Below are 10370 nucleotides of genomic sequence, written 5' to 3' on the forward strand. Positions count from 1 at the left end.
GGAAAGTGAAGACAAAAATAGTCAGTGAATTAGAAGTATCAATATGATTAGTTAACTATCTGGCATAATATTACAGTTTCAATAATTGAACTTCCCAGAAACAAAACGAAATGTCATCTTCCAGTTTTGTGTTTCAATTACATGGTAGGCCTGTTGCTGACAATTAACACATTTTCTGGTAGATAAAATACTGATTATCAAAAACAAAGCATACACCATGGAGGAAAGTCTGAAGAATATGAATCTCAAAGTCAACAAATATCACAGATACGTGTTGTATCACTTTACCAATTAGGGGAAAAACTAAACCACCTATTTATTTTCTGTACCAGCAGAAATGAAAATATGTATTTTTACAAATGCATGCTTACTAAATATATCATAGTTTGTCTCACTCTACATAATTTGTATAAAGTATATTCTTCTTAAAGTTCAAACTTGGATTAATGCCTGATGTGTGAGGTTATTCAAATCATATTCAGTCATTTCACAGCTGTGTGGTTCTAATCAAATAAAAATGATCTTGCCTAGGCAAAGAAAATGGCTCTCGTTTACAGAAGAACCAGAAACACACTTTATATCATGATGGTAGTATTTTTCTGTTTTTGGTCATAGCCTGCATTTGGTCTTTAGCCATCACACATACACACACACATACATACATACATAGCCAAAAAGGCTGATTTCTTATTGTACTCTTATTTTATAGCTAATCTTAATATGTTGAGGAAGCAACAACAAAAACTGAGAGAAGTCAGTACATTCTTTCTTCTATAAAGACCTATTGAGTAGGTCTTAAGCCTACTCAGTTTTTCTGCCTCCTTTCTTTCTACTTTGTAATTTACCCAATATACTTTTCCCAAATTAGTCATCTTATAACACGCTTTTTATCACATTATCATGCTGCTCTAGAACCTTACATGGTTCACTATTACCTTGAGATAAACTACAAATGCATACCTTTTACATACTGTCAACAGCAGAGCTTTTCTAGCTGTACTTTCCTACTGCCATATATAAGCCCCAATGAGATCTTATTGGTATTGTTATTATCTCCAAACTTTATGCATATGTTTTCATTTATATGCAGGCTATGTGCAAAATTTCCTCCAAGTAACACACTTCTCAGCAACCAGTGTTTCTCTAAGGGGCAATATTGGCATTTTGGGTTTAACAATTTTCCTCCTTGTAGAATTTTTCTACAACTTTACAGAACATTAAGAATCCCTGATTCTTTCTTGTGACATGCTAGTAGAACCCTCATATTGTACTGACAACCAAAAATGCCTCCAAAGTTTTCCAAGGATGCTTCTGTGTGTAATAGAAAATCCCAATCCATGTGGCTTAAGCAAATAAGTGATTGTGTTGGTCAGTGGAATTGAAAAATTCAGAGAAAGGTTTATGACTTCAGGTACATATGAACATAAGATCTAAAAGATTTGTTCTCTATCCATGTGTTCTGTTTCCTAGTGTATTTTGAAACAGACACTCCTCTTATGTTGGCTTCCACTAGTATCAGACTTATATCCTCAAAGCTCTCTTTCCAGCAAAAAAGAGTGTGTCTCTTTCCCAAGCTTTCAGGTAAAAATTCCCTTTGGATTCTGAATTTTCTTGACTGGGGTCATGATCCTTTACAAAGGTTTTACTATGTCCAGAGAAAGAATACACTTGTTTGGACATCCCTCAAGCCTAGAATAGAGTATGGACTCACATTTTTGAAACAGATAGTGTACTGCTACCAGAAGAAAGAAGAATGAATGCTAGGTAGCTACGTAACAACAAGAAGGGACCTATACAAATATTTGTTGCTTAATCTTAGGCAAAGAATTTCAATTCTCAGCCTCTTCTCCAAATCTATAAAATCTAAATAAGGACTGCTACCTTGTAGATAGATAGGAAGAGATTCAATGTAGGAAGTAGCTAACATAATACCTAAAACATCTGTGCTTAGAACATGTCTTGTTCCTTTTGAATTCCCCCTTTAAGGTGCTAAGTCAGGGCAGTTTTTAAAATAATTAACAACTAGTAGGCATGACCACCACCCATTGAGAAGAATTCCCTGAGGCTTCAAAATGGAACTCTTCCAGTACACATCATTGTATACAGTGGCTGATCAACCTTGATCCTAGTAAAGCCCTCAGGATTGCATTTGTCTGAATTCATCTCTCTCCATTCATCTAAACCATGGTGGAACTCCTAGTGATTTCTGTCCAAAACCTTTTATCACCGAAGATGACGTTTTATCATCCCTATCCGTCTGCATTTTGATTTTTACCATTTTGAACACAAGATGCTTGCATTTATTCTGTAAAACTTATTTTTAGTAATTCAGTTTTGTTTTAAATAATGAAAGACACATGCCAATTTGAGCTATATGAACATCTATTTCACATAATTTCTGCCTACAGCAATGACATGCACCAAAGTTAGCCTGCACACATTATAGCTCATAAGCGAGAAAGGCATTCAGAGAATCTGGCCGAAAATTGTGGATTGTGTGGGACTCCATATACTAAACTCATCCATTCCTAAATGTTCCATAGGCTTCTGTGCACATAGAATAAAAATAAAAATTATGGTCTTTGGAGTCAGATTCCCAGCTTTTCAATAATGAACTGTGTGACTTTGGACAAAGTTTTTTTGTTTGTTTTTCACCTCACTAATCTCAGGGGTGTTTGTCTATAAAATAAAAATAACAATTCCTAGTTTTCAGGGAAAATGTGAGAATTAGAAATCCACCTGTCAAAGTTTCTGACACAGTAGCCATTCAGAAAAAAATGTATCTTCATGCTTTACGAAGACGATCGTTTTTGTGACATCTGTGTGGTGTGCGTTGTTTAATAATCACTTACATGTCATTCTTTTTCGTTCAATTTGTTGGGAAACTTTTTGTGTTCTTGAGTTCTTATTCCCTGTTTTGACTATTAAAGTGGTTCCCAAGCATTAAGGTGTGACTGAATAAATGAATGAATAAGTTTTTCATGTAGATCTTTGAAAATGAGAATGAAAACAATTTAGAGAATCGTACGTGAGACCGCTAAAACTGTGGGGAATTTTTACACCTAAGCAAAAGGTTTTTGCTCTACAAGAAAGATTCAGATTTTCATCAGAATTTCAAAAACTAAGTTATGTCTAATTTTCGAACATTTTGATAATTTTAGACAAAACTTCTGAAATTTTTTGTTAAGGTCTATTTACAGTTAAGTCTTCATAATAGATTCTAATATGTCAGAGACAGGTTTGAAATGGGAGCCAGAAATAAAGGTCTAAGTTTACTATTTCAATTCCACATTTTCAACTTTAAAACTATGCAGTTGGAGTAGATCATCTTTCTGGATTCGATTTTTCTTAGATTCTGTGACCCATTGCAAAGATTTTCAAAGTACTTTTCAAAGCATTTCCAAATACTCATGCTCAGTAGAAAACAGAACATTCTCAAAATATAAAGACTGGGACAACTTTTTTTTTTTTTGAGACGGAGTCTCGCTGTGCTCCCAGGCTGGAGTGCAGTGGCGTGATCTCGGCTCACTGCAAACTCCGCCTCCCGGGTTCACGCCATTCTCCCGCCTCAGCCTCCCGAGTAGCTGGGACTACAGGCGCCCGCCACCACGCCCAGCTAGTTTTTTGTATTTTTAGTAGAGACGGGGTTTCACCATGTTAGCCAGGATAGTCTCGATCTCCTGACCTCGTGATCCACCCGCCTCGGCCTCCCAAAGTGCTGGGATTACAGGCTTGAGCCACCGCGCCCGGCCTGGGACAACTTTTTAATCACCCAAACGACAGACAAGGCCTACTACTGTCTAGAACTCATTTTCTATTGTAATAAAGGGAGGCAAAAAATATACCATGATATGAGGAATGTAAAAACAGAGTAATGTGATAAAGGGTGAGTGACCATGACCAAATTTGTTGAGTGGTCAAGGAAAGTCTTTCTGAGAAGGAGAAATTTTAGCTATGCTAGCAAGGAGGAAAAGGGTCCAGGTATGCAGCCTATTAATGGTGTGAAGGAACATTGCAAGACAAGGACTGTCAAATGCCAAACTCCGGAGGCTGGCTGGGCTTGGCATCTCAGAGCCAGAGAGCAAGAAGACCAGAATATGACATGACAACGGACAGTGGTGGAAAAATAACTTGGATGAGGTACACAACAGTTAAATCACAGAGCACCTTGAAAGGGTTTGGATTTTAGATTTTCTTCTAAGTGTTGAAGAGTGATGGTATCAGATTTAGCTTATTAAATCCTGATGTGTAAGAAAATCACATTCCTACAAGCTAGAAATTTTTTAAAATGATGAGGTCCTGATTTAAATAAAAAGAAACTGTTGTTAAAGCATGATTTTGCATTAAACATCTCATCCAAGTATCTACTGCTATTTTATTCACACACCCTACTCAGTACTCAAGGAATAGGTTATAACTTCGTTTAAATGAGTCAGTTCTTGGCTGACATAGCTATTGCCAGCATGTTCATGCGTTCTAGTTGTTTTTTAGACTGCGTTTTACACCAAGGGAAATTGCACACAGTAAATGTCAAGGATTCACTAGGGGCACTACAGTTTCCGAGGCATGAAGCTAATACATATTTGTCTCATTACTGTCAGCAGATCAACTTTATTCTGTGAAAGGCAAGGGTTCATACTTCATAGGAGATGTAGTTACAAACGACCTTTGGGAGGTCGTGGGGAGCACAACTTCTAAAATTTATAGTAGTGTCATGTTATTAATAAGAAACCAGAGAAATAATGTTCAGAGACTTTTTGCTATTTGACTTTTTCATAGAAACAGGTGGGGGGATCACATTTTTCAGCTCGGATTCATCAAACCTTAAATTGAAGACGACATAGAGCGTTTGAGTGGGCAGCCTAATCCACTCCTGTGGTTTCCATATTGCCCAATAATTTTCCTGAGGTAAACATGTTTTGCAGGATCATCAGGCTATTAATGGTCTTTTGCTTGAATAGTTTCAAAGACAGAGGGAAAGAAAATCATGATTTCATGGTAGGGCAATTATGCAGTATGGAGATCAGATTATTTCTTGTCTCCCAACTATGTAAGTATATTCTTCATATTTTTAACCAAGTATCATAATTATTAGAAATAGACTATTTTAGTTTATTGTGTTTTCATTTTATTTGAAATTACAAGACTCAAAATATTTCCTCCCAAGGGATTTAAGTGGTGAAAAGCATCTTATAGGTAACATTTATTTTTTGCTAGAATATATTCATAATCCCAGAACTTAATATATTACAGTACTCAATGAATAATCATTGGTGGTGAGCAGGTGACATTAATAGTATGGGAGATATCAACTATTTATGTTCAGTTTTATACTATATAATTGCAGTGATGAGGGTTTTTCCCTCTTTTCCATGGTCTCCCCAGGCCATGTCTCTACTGCCTATATCATGGAGCTCACAGGCAAGGGTATTGGTAGCTTTGCCAGTGTTTATGGGGTAAATATTCCACCATGACTGATTACAGGCTACTGATGTTTAACAAGTGACTTGCAAGATTTCTGAATATTTTACAATCATAATGCAGACAAAAGGGCTAAAAAAGAATTGGCAAAGTTACTCCTCAAGAAGATCCTAGGGAACAGTGGAGATGGCTGTGGAGGGGAATGCTCCTAGAGGATGGGCAAAGGGAGGGCAACAGTCATGCCCCTGAGCACAGGCGAAATGGGAGTGGTGTTTTGAATGGCAAAGGACTCACTCTGATCATTGATAGGTTTCTCTACAGTTCCCTGTTGGTGACTGCGGAGGGAGTCCACTCAAATAGACACCAACCCATCTTTCAAAGTCAACTAACTATGGTCTTTCCCAGGCTAGGTGACTGTAATGGCCTCTCTCCTCATGCCCTGCTCTGTCTTCCTGCATCACAACTCTTTTTTTTTTTTTCTTAGACAGGGTCTTACTCTGTCACCTAGGGTGGATGCAGTGGCGTGATCTCAGCTCACTACAACCTCCAACTCCTGGGCTCAAGGGATCCTCCTACCTCAGCCCTACAAGTAGCTGGAAGTACAGGTGTGAGCCACCATGCCTGGCTAATTTTTGTATTTTTTGTAGAGACAGGGTTTCACCATGTTGCCCAGGCTGGTCTGAAACTCCTGAGCTCAAGCAATCTACCTGTCTTGGCCTCCCAAAGTGCTAGGATTACAGGCATGAGCCACGTGCCAGGCTCTGTATCACAATTCTGTAGTCAATCATTATTTACAGTGTAAGTTTTTCCCCTGTTCTTTCAGAACGAACCCCCATCTACTCTCACTTCCCTTGACCTGCCAAATGATACCCACAAGCTTGCAAATTAAAATAGTTGTTTTGTCACACATGTGTTTTCCCTAATAGAGACCTCAGGGGTCCACTTTTGAAATCTAAAACCTCATTATTCACCACTGAATTTTTCAGATTTTGAAAAATCGTGTGCAGAGTGGAGGAGAGAGGATTGGAACTCTGGCAAAGTGACTCTAGATGGCTGTTTTAAGTTAATAAATAAAGTTCTGTTTCTCTGTGGAATAATTCTAGGACCCAAATGACAGCAGTTCTGCCATTTTCAAAAGATGGCTTCCTGGATAAACCTAAGGTATTTTCATGCAGTCAGCAGGAAGTCTGAGAGCTTACGAAGGCATCCTCAGGGGAAGTTTCAGGGGCCAAGAAAACACTTGTGACAAACCAACTATTTTGCAAGCATGTGGGTATTCTTTGGCTGGTCAGAGGAGGTGAGAGTAGTTGGGAGTTTATTCTGAAAGAACAAGGCAAAAACTTCAACTATAAACAATGATTAACTAAAGAGCTATGATGCAGGACGACAGAGCAGGGAATGCGTTAATTAATGTTAATATTAATTAACATATCTCACATTGACTTACATTCCATTGAGAAGAAATTAGTCTTACAGTCACCCCTAACTGCAACGGAGGCTGAGAGATGTAGTGTAACTTGAGTCTATGCCCAACTATTGAGACAGAAAGGGAAAACAGATAGTAGTCAGCAATAGCTCTACCACTGGGCAGTGGGGAGGCTGGATGAAAATGAGGTGAAATCTACTTAAATTTGTTAACCTAGAGTTTTTCAAACTTAGTTCATCATGGAAGCTCCTTTAGAAGGCACCTATTAAAATATTGTGTAAAGCCAGGCGTGGTGGCTCACGCCTGTAATCCCAGCACTTTGGGAGGCCAAGGCAGGCAGATCACAAGGTCAGGAGATCAAGACCATCCTGGCTAACACAGTGAAACTCCGTCTCTACTAAAAAATATAAAACATTAGCTGGGCGTGGTGGCGGGCGCCTGTAGTCCCAGCTACTCGGGAGGCTGAGGCAGGAGAATGGCATGAACCCGGGAGGCGGAGATTGTAGTGAGCCGAGATTGCCCCACTGCACTCCAGCCTGGGTGACAGAGCCAGACTCCATCTCACAAGAAAAGTAAAATAATATAAAATATTGTGTAAAAATGCTAACCTAGGGCAAAAATCTCACTCTATGATCATGCCCTTAATCTAGTTGCAATTTTTGTTGAAAATGTATGTGAAGAGGCAAAACCCATGTTCCAGGGTTAAAATCCCTGCATTTGTAGATTTCTACATATGAGTGCTGCTTTCACTCCTCTAGTGTGGACAGGTTTTGCTTCAAGGTGTTGGAGGGCTTCACCTGCGTCAGGAATCACTCACTTCCTTATTTTTATCCAGAGCTTTCATACGCCATAGATAGATACTTTTTTCTTACTATCCGCCAAAAATAACAGCACTGAAAAAAATGACAGAACACATTTTATGAAGGCATAATATAACCCACTGCTGGGAACATGTCACTCGAGGCAAAAGCAGTTAGATCTGCCGGCTGGATGCTTTTCTGATGTTTCTCCTTAAATAACTTCATTATTCAATGAGAAGCATTTTAATTATTTAAGTGACATAAAAGATGAGGTTGTAGTATTTCTAGCTAGATTGTGTTTACTGATTTTAAGTCTTTTTGTCTATTTATATTGGAGTTGTAAGCACTTACTAAACCTCATCTGGCAAGGAATCTCTCTACATTCAGAGAAACAAAAGGTTTCTGTGCCCTCCAAGTTTTGTGTTTTCCCAACAGGGTTCCTGTGATAACTCTTTGGCTGTCAATTGTGGACTTGGCTTTATTAAAAGAAATTTGCCCCTTTCCTTTGCAAAAGCTTTTACTTGTGTTACTAATGTTCATATCTAGTGCAATGATATTTACTGATAATGGATTTTCTCCCACCAATGTAATGTATTATGGTTAGGGATCATTTTCATCACAATAATAAAAATAATAGTAATTAATCAATGGCATTGTCATCACTGCTATTTATTTAGTGTGCATTATTTATTAGGCACTAAAGAGGTTCATTTACATAATTTCACACAAGCCCCGAAATAGAAATTATAATCTTCGTATTATAGATTTGGAAACTGAGAAAATTCAATGGTATTAAAACAACAGAAACAACAATAGAAACAAGTGTTCAAGTGCTTTTGAACATCAGAGCCAAGATCCTAACAGAGGTCTGATTAACCTCTGTCATGTGCTTTCTTTTTTGTTTATTTTCATGCATTTTCTAATGCAGAGTAGACAGATTTGAAAACATGTCCAGGCCTTACTTTCCTCTCTGTTACCATCTATATGTAAATGTTTTGACTCTTGTATTTCTATATTGATCCAAGACTATGAAATTGTGAAACCTTCCTTGAATGCAAATTAGAGATTTGTATAAGGGTTGGAAAACAGCACAGAGGAGAAAAAAAGAACGAGAATGCTCATCATAGCCTCAGTGATAGACCTGGAAGAGATCAATGTCTTCTGTAGCATTCACGGCCACTGAACAGCTCTCAGCAAGGACTTAACCAGAGAATGAGCAAGTGGGTTTCATAGGCAGCACCTCAGGGCTCCACGTAGCATCCTGCATTCCCTGGAGCTGTGAGAAGCAAAACTCAAACAACTGGTTGCAGACATGTTTACAGGTCACTGATGGGCCAAAGATGTGGCCAGAATTGGTCTCAAGAAACAGAGAAATCAATAAAAGTAGAAAAAGAAAGGGTAACAAAGTAAGAGTCAAACTAAGAAAGCTACATTAAATATATAATTAGAATCTGGGCCATGCATGGTGGCTCACACCTGTAATTTCCAGCACTTTAGGAAGCTGAGGCAGGTGGATTACCTGAGGTCAGGAGTTCAAGACCAGCCTGGCCAACATGGCCAAAACCCACCTCTACTAAAAATGCAAAATTAGCTGGGCATGGTGGCACATACTTGTAGTCCCAGCTACTTGGGAGGCTGAGGCAGGAGAATAGCTTGAACCTGGGAGGCGGAGGTTGCAGTGAGCTGAGATCGCTCCACTGCACTCCAGCCTGAGTGACAGAGCAAGACTCTGTCTCAAAAGAAAAAAAAATAAAAACAACAACAACAACAAAAACTACACACACACACACACACACACGTATTTAATATAATTAAAATCTGTATGCATCAACCAACATAGACACATGCATAGACAATGGATTGAAAGAAAGGAGAAAACAGGAAAGAGGGGAGGAAGGAGAAAGAGGATCAGATAGGATAGGATGGGTGGGATGGGACCGATGTACTGCCAGGGTTTCTCGGTCCTTTATTATATATACATATGAAAATGAGCTTAGTTCCCATTTTACACATACCAGTTATCATTCTTCTATTGCAAGTAGGAAAAAGCAAGTAATGGATTGTGTAAGAAAAAAAAAAAAGGGAGGAGATAAGGGAGGGCTGTAGGGTAGCTTAGTAGCTCAGCAAAACCAATGAAACAACTCAAGAACTACGATTCATAGCAGATTTGGAGTGAAAAGAGCTCCTGGACTCTGGCATACAGACGCTAATGAATAGGATCTTTAAGCTGCTGACATTGGGATGAATTCACTTCAATGTTTTCTGTCCTGAGCCATTCGATTAAAGATGCACTTACCCTTGAGAGTTTCACAGGTCCAGTTCAGCCCAGATCGTTTGTCCACCACTTGGCAGGGGGAATACGGAGGGGAGGCACATTGATTGGCAGTTCCCACAAAGCTATAGAGAGTAGGGAGGGGTAGTTCCTTTAAAAAAAAAAAAAAATGTTGGGCAGGTGCTCCCAACCAAGATCTACCATACTGCATGACTGTTCCCAGTCCAAAGATCTCCTCCCCAGTTTTCCAGTGATTGCTGAGATGGGGAATAGCCAAGAGAAATTGCACCAGGCATTTGTTTAAAACAGCAGGTAAGATTATTCAAGACTATTGCAATAGGGGAGATTGAACTCAACGCCATTTGAAACAAAAATTGGAAGAGTTTTTAAATGCTGGGGTGAGCTAATGGAAAAGTCTTGGAGGAGATTAGGCAGGAGGCTAGTCGATGTC

General features: G+C 38.8%; 1 pseudogene; it reads right to left on the reverse strand.

Moving 5' to 3' along the window:
* LOC116274987 overlaps positions 1-10008 on the reverse strand; it is a 46283-nt pseudogene extending 36275 nt beyond the window's left edge.
* Between the last annotated feature and the right edge of the window lie 362 nt (positions 10009-10370).

This window comes from Papio anubis, chromosome 5 (genome assembly GCF_008728515.1).
Source record: "Papio anubis isolate 15944 chromosome 5, Panubis1.0, whole genome shotgun sequence".
NCBI lineage: Eukaryota > Metazoa > Chordata > Mammalia > Primates > Cercopithecidae > Papio > Papio anubis.